Consider the following 10,594-nt stretch of genomic DNA (forward strand, 5'->3'; position numbering starts at 1 on the left):
GAGGTTAGGGCTAGATCGAGAGTTAGCAGTGAAGTACCTTGTCAAGAAAGGTATCAAGGAAGGTTCTTTAGTGCTCAGATACGACAATTGCTTTGATCGCAGGAAGGATGGTAAGTTCTTGCTTAAGTGGGAAGGCCCTTTTATAGTGATACAGAGGTTCTCAAATGGTAGTTACCAACTAGGTGACCTAGATGGTAAGGTACATCAGATCCCGGTAAATGGTTGGCGATTGAAGGCCTACCAATGTCGTCTTTCACAGCCATATGCTGGTGAAATCAATGCTAAGGATGGTTCAGAGGAGAGCTCATCATATTCGAGCTCCAACTCAGGTAACAATCATGTACATAGTCGTTTCAAAAAAAGAAAAAAAAAGGAAAAAAAGAGAAGAAAAAAAGAAAAAAAGAGAATGCTACCAGTGAAAGCGGATATTGACAATGGATGGGGTATGGCTTTCAAGGGTCTAGGAGACCAGTTGTTAGTCATGGATGGATACAATTATTCATCAGAAAGGACTAAACAGGGTGCATCAACCAAGAAAGCAGTAACATGGCAAATTCAATTGGTACCAGGTGGGTAAGTATTCAAGAGAACCCTATTGTAGCACAACCTACAGCTAGAGGCATCAAATACCTCTAGCTTAAGGGGGAGGGCTATATGATGCATGGTTTTTAGGACCCCTTCTGAAGATGCAATAAAGGCACAGTCAGTTGTTGGGGAGATGAGGATACTCTAGTCCAAGGGATCTCGAAAGAGAAGAAAAATCTACTTCACAAGCACCAAAGAGTAAAAAGTGCCATGGACAGAAGATACGTGGGAACGAGCTCTTATGCATGCCTACAACCTATATCTTACAGAATAGCCCATTCTAGGTGTGAATTTCTAGTGAAATTTACACGAGGATGTTCGTGTGGACTCACAGCACAGCATACTCCGTTTTCACTTTTTTACCGACAGTAAATATTTTTTACCTACAGTAAATATTTTTCACCTACATGGTAAATACAAATCACTTTTTACCTACAGTAACTTTTTTTACCCATGGTAAATATTTTTTACTGCACCATAAGTATTTGGTAGGTAACAGTTCACTGTTACTAGAAGCAGTGATTGGGCATCAACAATGCAGTTACAGGACGAGAAAAGGGGAAAATCTTATGGTAAAGGTGAGTCAACAGGGATAAAGACTTTTGAGTTGAAAAGAGACATGCTGATTTTTTCAAAGAACACATGTCAAAAGAAGCCATGGTTGAGGATTTTTTGAGAATTTGATATTCAGGAGGACCCAGCTGCCACCTTTCCCCCGCAGGTCCCCCCCTGACATGTGCAGAACCTCAAATTTCAACAGCCACCTTACCTGCTCTTAAATGCTGGTCAAGGCCTTATACCCATGTGTCACAATCAGAAAAAATCAGCATTTATCCTCCCCTCTCACATCACTCTAGAGAATATCTTGATGGTGACATATCAGGTGACCTCAATCTGTTGACCACCCTAAGCAAAAAGTAACCCCAATCAGTGGATTTAAGCATGTTTATCCCTAATCCTAAACCCTCTCAGAAACCTATATAAGGAGGCCTTCTCTCACTCAAAAACAACACTTCACCCACTTCACCAAGCAACGAAGCTATGACGACATTGCTCACAACGAGAAGCTATGGATGGAGCTCTACTCTCTCTCCCCCTCTCTCTCTCCCTCTAGTATGCTACATTACTAGCCCTAAAACCTAAATAAGGAGTCTTCTCTCATGCTCCATGGCCACCATCCTCGCCATCATTCTCTAAGGTATTGATGTGTTGCTAGTAGGATCATACCTACTTGCTGGGTTGATTGTTTTTGACAAGGGATTATGCCATCCTTGGCTTGCTTCTCTATATCCTTGTTATGTATGATCAGATGCCGTTGTATTGTTAAGCTGATGTCTTGTGTATATATATGCTACATAAGGTCCCTAAGCTTCGTTTCTATGTGTTTTGCCATATGTTTTGATGCCATCATAATGCCAGAAGTCTCACTTGCCTATGTGCACTATGTGTGAGGTCCCTAAACCTCTTAATTTAGGGTGGTGCCCCCTTTGTTTTGTTCTTTGCTTGTTTGCATGAGGCGTGGTTTGTGGAGTGTGCACGAGTATAGAGGCCACCCGCTTGCACTGCTCTTTTTCCCGCTATCAGTTGTCAAGTTGTGTTTTGGACTCATCAAGCTTGCCACATTGCCAAGCACAAAATGTTTCTGCAACAGCCCCACAATAGCCCCTAATTGCATAGGTGACTGCATTTGAAGGAAGGCCTTTCCTTCGCATTTGCTAAAAAAATCTCAATGCTTCGTTGCCACAGCCATGTTGTGCATATCTCATGAAAACATCCTAGACATGAAAGAGCACCTTTCTTTTGCATATGGTGAAAAATTTGATTACTTCGTTATTGCCATAGCCATGTTGGGTATATCCTGTAGTGCACCACATTTGGCATACATATCAACCAAGGGAGTGCCAAGCACGACATCTTTTTCCAAGAGCCTCTGACTAACAATATAATTGTGAATTTTCTTGTTAGTATCACCGTCGAAAAGCATACAAGCATGACTTCTTTTTTCAGCAGCCCTTGACTGAAAATATCATCAATATTATTTTTGCCCATATCAGCGTCTTGCGTAACGCTACATGCCTTCAAGATAATTGCATACATATCGAGCAAGGCAGTGCCAACCATAACATTTTTTTCAGCAGCCCCTGACTAACGATATCATCGTGAGTTCTTCTGTCCGTCCTAGCATCTTCCAAATTGCAACATGCCTTCAAGATGCAAGCATAGGTGATTGCACATCTGAAGAGAGATGTGAAATTCACATTTGTTGAAAACAACCCAGAGCGTTCTTTGTTAAGAATATCCTGCAATCAGTGCGTTCCAAGAGAGGACATTCCGGACAGAAAGCTCCTCAAGAACTCTTTGGTGCTTTCCCAAGAACAACACGTTTTGCATACGTGATCATTGCTCCTATGTAGTGCCACGTGCTTTCAAGATGCAAGCATAGGTGATTACATCAGGAGAAATTTCCTCGCTTTGCATCTTGAAAATAGCCAGCCAGCCAGAGCTCCTTAGTCCTATCACACTGTTAGGAATATCCGGCAATCAGATGCACTTGAAGACACGACATTCTGGAGATCAAGGTAGTGTCACATGCCTTCAAGACGAAAGCATAGGTGATTGCATTTGGAGAGGTTCCCTCACTTTGCATCTGTTGGAAACAGCCCAGGGCTTTATGGCGTCCCACATTTGGCATACATGTTGACCAAGGGCAGCACAACACATATGAGCCAAAGAATTGGCAAGCACAACATGTTTCCAAGAGCCGTTGAGCAACAATCCATGCAATGAGCACAGTGAGAAATACAATTGTTGTGGGGAATTTCCCTCGTGTTGCATCCCAACAAAAACACTTCTGAGCTTCCTCCGTCAATCCTTGTTGGGCATATTCTTTTATAAGAGAACTCCAAGAGACCTTCCACCTCATTTAGCGAGAAACCTCACTTTGTGTCTAATTAAAATAGCTTAGAGCTTCCTTGTATCATCATCTTGTGTGGAGAGACATGCATTCAAGATGCATGCGTAGGTGATTGCAGCTGGGGAGACGTCCTCGCTTCGCATCTGCTAAAAGCAGACAAGAGATTTTTGGCCCCTCCCCTATCTGGAAAATCTTCCAATCAATGCATTCAAGAGTCCACACTCCGGACAAGAAGCTCGAGCACTTGCATAGAGCCACATGCCTTCAAGATGTAAGCATAACTTTCAAGACAAAAGTATAGGAGACTGAATTGGAGAGATACACTTGCTTTGCATCATCTGATAATATCTTAGAGGCTTTTGCCCTGCTTTTGTTGCGCACATTCTACAATCCGTGTATTCCAAGAAGCAACATTTCAGACATGAAGCTCCTTAATCACTTTTTGTGCTTTCTCAATTGCACCACATTTGGCATACATATGGACCAAGACAATACCAAACACGACATCTTTTTTCAACATTAGCCTCTTTGTGATTTTTTGTGATCATATCAGCATCTTGCATAGAGCCACATGCCTTGAAGATGCATGCGTAGGTGATAGAGAGGCCCTCGCTTCGCATATAGACTAGAGCTTTCTGGTATGAACCTCAAGAACCTTTCGTGCGCTGCAAGGCACGACATTTTTCACTAATAGCACCACTACGATTGTTGGAGAAAGGCTAGCTGTGATCAACATATCCGGCAACCAACTCGCTCTAGGAGACAACATCCTTGCCACAGCCAAGCTAGGCATATCCTACAATCAACATGTCTCAAGAGACGACCTTTCATAAAAAAAGCCCATCAAGAAAGGCTTTTGTGCTGTCATAAGGGCACCACATTTCGTGTACATATCAACCAGCATATTGCCACACACAACATGTTTCTCTAACGGCCCCCTCAGGTGATTTCATTTGAAGAAAGGCCTTTCCTTTGTGTTTGGTGAAAACATCTCAATGCTTCCTTGCCACAACCATGTTGTGCATATCTAGTGAAAACATCTTAGATGTGAAGAAAGAACTTTCCTTCACATTTGGTGAAAACATCTTAATGCTTCCTTGCCATAGCGGGCATATCGTGCAGCGAATACATCCCAGAAAGGATGCCCATCAAGTGCGAAGGAAAGGACTTTCTTCATGGATTGCTCAACAATATGCTTGTAAAACCCTGCTAAATCAATCCTGCTACGTTACAGCTCCCCCAACAACAATGCCAACGTGACCCTCAATGAGGGGGAGTAGTACCACAAACCAATGCAGGCAGCAAAGCTCAAAACAAATGAGAGTGAGAGGCTAATGTCTTGCTATGTTGAATTTGTTCCCTGAACCTGCTTGACAGTGCACAACTCACATCCTCCTTGTTGGGCTAGTTCGCAGCATAAAACAGCCTTTGCAAGGCAGTGATGGAACTAGCCCATGAAGGGACGTCTTGTACCTTGGCGCACAAACTGCAACACGACATGCTGCGATTACGACTACCTCTTGCAATTAATAAAGCCAACATTCAAAAGCAAGCATTGCATGCGATTTAAAAAGAAAGCTTGTAAAAATAAGGGGGAAAGCAACCACGTGGGTTAAGGAGAGGACAAAGATTTGAAATTGGCTCCTACGCTAACGAAGTAAAAAGGACTTTAAGGGAATCGGAAGGAAGAAGTAGGCAAGAGTGAATTGAAGAAATCGCTACAGCCTCTTCCTTGTACTCGGTTGTTATGTGGCGGCACTCAAAGAATACACAAAGCACGTTTTTTTGTTAAGTGTGCAAATTTGGAGACGTAGGGATGTTATCCTGGTGGTTGCACCTCAAAGGAGTAAAACTGCGTCAACTGCTCAATATTTGTTGGTGAACTTGCGCTGCAACCCAGTGCTTCCTCGTAGTTCGTGCCGTCATACTACCTCATAGTGAGAAATTAATACTAATATTATATTAATCACTCCATTTAACATCAAATGGTAATATCGTAATGGTTGTGCCTCTGTTTTGTATAGGTCTCAACATAGTTTCGATGCTTGATGGTGGCTGCCTGACAAGATTTGCTTTTTCCTACACATTAACAATTCAAGTAGACAAATTTGAAACGATGGTGGACTTGAACTTGTATTAAGCACTCACCAAGACATCAAGTTGTCGATGTAACCAGCTTCTTTCGAGATGCCTAGGGAGCGCTCACATAGAGACGCTCAACAAGATTGCCATGTGTAGAAGGGAGAGAGAAAGACAGTGTGATTAGCAAGAGGGCGTGAGGGAGATGCCGCGAGAGAGAGAGAAAGAGAGAGAAAGAGACTTATCGTCCACTCAGGTCAGATATGACCCATGGGGACAACACAAAACATTACAGCAATTTCTAAAGGAAGCATTAGATACATATCAGTTAAGGACCGAGGATCCACCAAAAGGGTAAAGAAAAGAAAAATACCTAGAGGGGGTTGGGTGGGGAGAAGCCGGTTTGGGAGTTCAAAATTCTTGGATGATGGCTTTACCACCTTGATAGACTACCCATTTCCCCTCTCTACGGGCTTCATGTATCTGTGTGAGAGAGTGAGAGAGAGAGAGAGAGAGAGAGAGAGAGGAATAGACACAAGAAACTCTCAGTCACATTATTGATTGATTCCATGATTACAACAATAGGTTTCTTTATAGATTTCCCATGCTCTTTGGTGCTTCCTCTTAGGTGTCTCTTGATTGCTACCATAAACCTTAGTTAAAGGACTGGGTACTTGTGAACACTTTCACACTTTTAAGGTTCAGCAATGTCCTTTTATGGGAGGTTCTACCCTAATGGAGCTTAAATTTTCAAGGAATGAGAGGGCTTCCACTTGTCACTCATTAGCAATGTTTGGGAAAAATCGTTTTTCCAAACATACAAAATCCTTTTCTTGATTTTGTCGAGAGGAAATTTTAAAAAATTAGATCATTTTTTGGGGTTTTTACACTATTTTTCTCTATTGGGGCAGAATCTCTCCTTTTTCCCTTGCCCTCAACTGACATTCTTGAAATTGAAAACGACACGATATCAAGCTGAGACACCATTTTCCTGAACACTGCTCATTAGTTCACCTCAAAAGAAACTAAACATCTAATTTAAAATGCAAGAGTGAACCTCACGGGCTGAACCATAGTGGATGCACTTCGAGCCCCTCACCTTCACCAAACTAGTCAAAGCAAAGGCGAAGCTTCAAACGACTCAAAAAATAAATGCAAAAGTGAAGGGTAAGATTTAAAATGAAAAAGTGAATAGTAAGGTTGTAGGAAATGAAAAGCCTTTTGACAATGTAAATTCAAAAGCTTTTCTGCTTTACATAAAATAAACTAGTAAAACGGTGCCGCCTTTCGGCGGCGGCATGGCCCCTCTTATCCTCAAACCCTTTGCTTCCACTGCCTATTCAGAGAGGGTGTTGGACCACTGGCTAAATTTATGAGATAACATGATCAGAGATGCCTTGGGCGACTTTTATTGGAGCTGCGCAGATGTAGGGAAAGCCTCTCGAGGAGACCAGACAGTAAAAGACACTCACAAAGGAAGATCACTGATTTCTTTAGACTACATACTTGGCATTTAGATGAGCAGGCATCACAACAGACTTCATAGGAGGTTACAGATATGCATGTGCAATCGGATAGAGTAACCTAATAAAGCACATTAGTAATGAGAGGCAGAAGAGAGCAGGAGCGTAGCATCATACGCTACCATACCCTAAAAGATTCTCAACAGCCTCCTATTGCTCGTGGTCAAAGGGCTCTGACTCTTTGACCTCGATTGCAAATTTTAGTTTTCCGAGAGAGAGAGAGAGAGAGAGAGAGAGAGAGAGAGAGAGAGAGAGAGAGAGAGAGAGAGAGAGAGAGCCAAGATATGTCCTTGGTCCAATGTGCAGTAAAAAGAAGAAGAAGATCTTCCTTCATCATGGAAGGAAATGAATTCTTCCCGTAAAGTGATGGCATGGAGAGAGAGAGAGAGAGAGAGAGAGAGAGAGAGAGCTTGGTGAAGGCAAATTCTGATGCTTGCTAGAACTACTCTACTTGTAGGGCTTGTTGTAGCATCGCCATCGCTTGCTCATGATGCTCGTATTCAAGCTAGGAGGTTACAGGTCTGCATGTGCAGTTGGCTAGAGTAACCTAATAAAGCACATTAGTAATGAGAGGCGGAAGAGAGCAGGAGCGTAGCACCATAGGCTACCAAATGTTGGTGGCAACCGTATGCGAGACATTGAGGGAGATAACCTAGACACCTGTCCTAAAAGCTTCTCGACGGCCTCCGACTGCTGGTGCTCGAAGGGCTCTTTTCCCTCTATGAGCTCGACTGGGAATTTCAAGTTTGCCATTACTTTCTTTTGTTAGATCCCTCGATAAGCATGGACCTACACACACACACACACACACACATACATAGGTAGAGAGAGAGAGAGAGAGAGAGAGAGAGAGAGAGAGAGAGAGAGAGAGAGAGAGAGAGAGAGAGAGAGAGAGAAGGGAGCTAAATGAAGAGCGAGCTAGTGGGTAACTGCAAGAATCAATTTCATACCCTTGTACGCAATTTCCAGACTTCGATTACACTTTCGTGGCTTGGCACTTCTAAAGTCTACCAGTAACAACCATTCATTGCAATCTCACGTCATCTTTTGAGTCTCTTGCCTTGTCATGTGTCTACAAAAAGAGAAGTGATGCCCTAAATAAAGGGCGACACAGTTGCCTCAATGCTTGTGGAAAGAAGGTTGGTGATTAGGGTTCAAAAGAGCGCCATTGTCTACATCTCTCGAAGGGCCAATCGTGCCCTTTCACAGACTCGCAATCCCTCAGGACTATATACACATGTGCATTTTTCGTTCATGGGATCGACGGCGCTGAACTAGGGCGCGGTCGGTGAGGCGATCTGGATCGTTCGCGTGGCGGGGGGGCGCTCAGGGTAGGAGTTAAACCCGGGCGACGAATGGCGGGATGACGTGGGGCCGGGCGGGTGACGTGGCCACCGGAGACGAGGTGCCACGTGGATAAAGGGGTAGGTGGGTGGCTGGGGCGGCTTTTCGTGCGCGGAAAATGATTGTCAGTTAGGGCGCCGAAAGGGATTGCGGAATGCAAGGTGGGGTGGTGGGGCAGTTTCATATTTGAATTGGGGAAGGTCGTGCAACAGAGCAGGTGTAGGGGTGGGGGTAAACCCGGGCTTCTGAACAGGGGGGCGCATGCGGGTGTTTTGTGTTGACAAAGATGCACGCCTCTGCCAGTGGAGGGGAAGCGGTTGGGGGGCCTTGGGGGTGGGATCTGAATGGGTTGCTTTTGCAGCTACAAGGCAATGAGAGCTTCGAGGAGCTTGATGGTGCTTGGAACGAGTCCGAGGGGGAGGGGCGGTTGGCACTTCGGATGGAAACTCAAATGATATGGATGACGTGGAAGAGTTCTTTGAAGAGCATCAAAGTGGGTGTTTGGATGCATTTTCTTTTGCATCAACTAGGTACTTTGCGTGTGATAGACAAACATACAGGCTTATGATAGCTTCTATCGAAAGTGGCCAAACGATTACCATAGTGCTCTCAAAGCCCATGACAAGCGAGGTGTGCTAGACTTGAAAAAATGGGTAAGAATGAGGGATTCACTCCACGTAATGGTTGCTCAAGGTGGATCTTTGCGTCTTGTTATTGGGAATGGAAAGTTGATTGCATGTATAGAAGATTGGGAAAGCATTGTTTCCGCATGCCACTCAAACGACCATTTATGCTTGCGGGCAACGATGGCATCCATTGCATGTACATGGCGCACAAGTATTAGACATCATGGAATCCCACTTTCTTATGTGAAGGAGTTTTTGGACTTGTATGTTTGTGCATCGTTGCCCGGGTTGGGGATCAGTGTGCGCCAAGTCCTCTCCAAACCATACAAGCACGTCGCCGTGCATATGGCTCTCTACCCCAACAACTTACGCAGGAGACCTACATTTTTATGTTCTGTTTGTTTCCAAAAAATCCGATTGCGAAATCATCGATATTCCCTCCGTATTGGAGAGCCATGACACCACTTCCACAAAAAATTGCCCGGGTTTACAAGACAGACAAAAGAGTCCCAACAAGGATGAAGGTGGTGTTGAGGAACATACAACGCCGATGGATGATATTCAAAATGTGATCAACACTATGGCCATCAAGCACAAGGCTAGATTGGTAGAGCGGAAATCATCGTCGTCGAGGGGCTTCATTCAACTTGTGTATCATCGCAATGGGGAGTCACGAAGAAAGGGCCACAATCATCGAAGACTGCGCACATCAAAGAAGTGTGGATGCCCGTTTACTATTGTCATTCAATGCGTCTATGATATAAAGGAAAGTGTAAGGATAAGGGTTCATGTTGGGCACAAAGGTCATGTGCTGGGATCACGTGAGGATCTTTATCACTTGCCGGTGCATCCTACTGTGAGAAAACGATGCATGGAAGATTTGTTTGACGTTGGAACATGTCGCCATGTCGCAAAGATGAGTGTCTCCAAGGAGCTATTCCACTTCAATATGGCATTGCCGATGGAGCAAGTGTCACATAGATTCTTCATGATATCAAAGGAAATTCAAATGATGGCATATCAGCTCCTATCCGAAGGTAAATAAAGCCCTGAATGTCTCCTTGCTGGGATAATCATAGGTTTGTATGTGCTTATCTGTCATGGTGCCTGGGTTTATTTTGGGGTAGTGCCTGGGTTTATTTATTATTTTTCCTGGGTTTATTTGTCATATTGACTGGGTTTATCTGTCAAATTCATTTAAGACTTGAGTTTAATTGACTGCTTTTGTTTAGGGAGGCTAGGAAGCGATGACTGGTCTTCAATGTACCAGGAGGCTCTAAAATTAAAAGAGCAAAACAAAGTTCTCTATTGTCAACCCTACAACCCGGATGGATGAGATGGAAAGGCCATTCATACTCATTATTCAGGATGATTGGATGCTCGGCATGTGCTTGCGTTTCTCAACAAACAATGCTTGGGCAATAGACTCCACATTCAAAACAAATGTTTTTGGGATGCCACTATATGCAGCCATATTGCCAAATTAAAATGGAATTGGTTTACCCTTGTGGTTTATGTTGTGC

At 43.8% G+C, this 10,594-nt stretch overlaps 1 pseudogene; it reads left to right on the top strand.

Annotated features, from left to right (window-relative positions):
- The first annotated feature begins 8,731 nt into the window (after positions 1-8,731).
- On the top strand, positions 8,732-9,896 carry LOC147447415 (uncharacterized; annotated as a pseudogene).
- Positions 9,897-10,594: the final 698 nt, after the last annotated feature.

This window comes from Adiantum capillus-veneris, chromosome 11, assembly GCF_014529385.1.
Source record: "Adiantum capillus-veneris isolate H3 chromosome 11, ASM1452938v2, whole genome shotgun sequence".
Classification (NCBI taxonomy): domain Eukaryota; kingdom Viridiplantae; phylum Streptophyta; class Polypodiopsida; order Polypodiales; family Pteridaceae; genus Adiantum; species Adiantum capillus-veneris.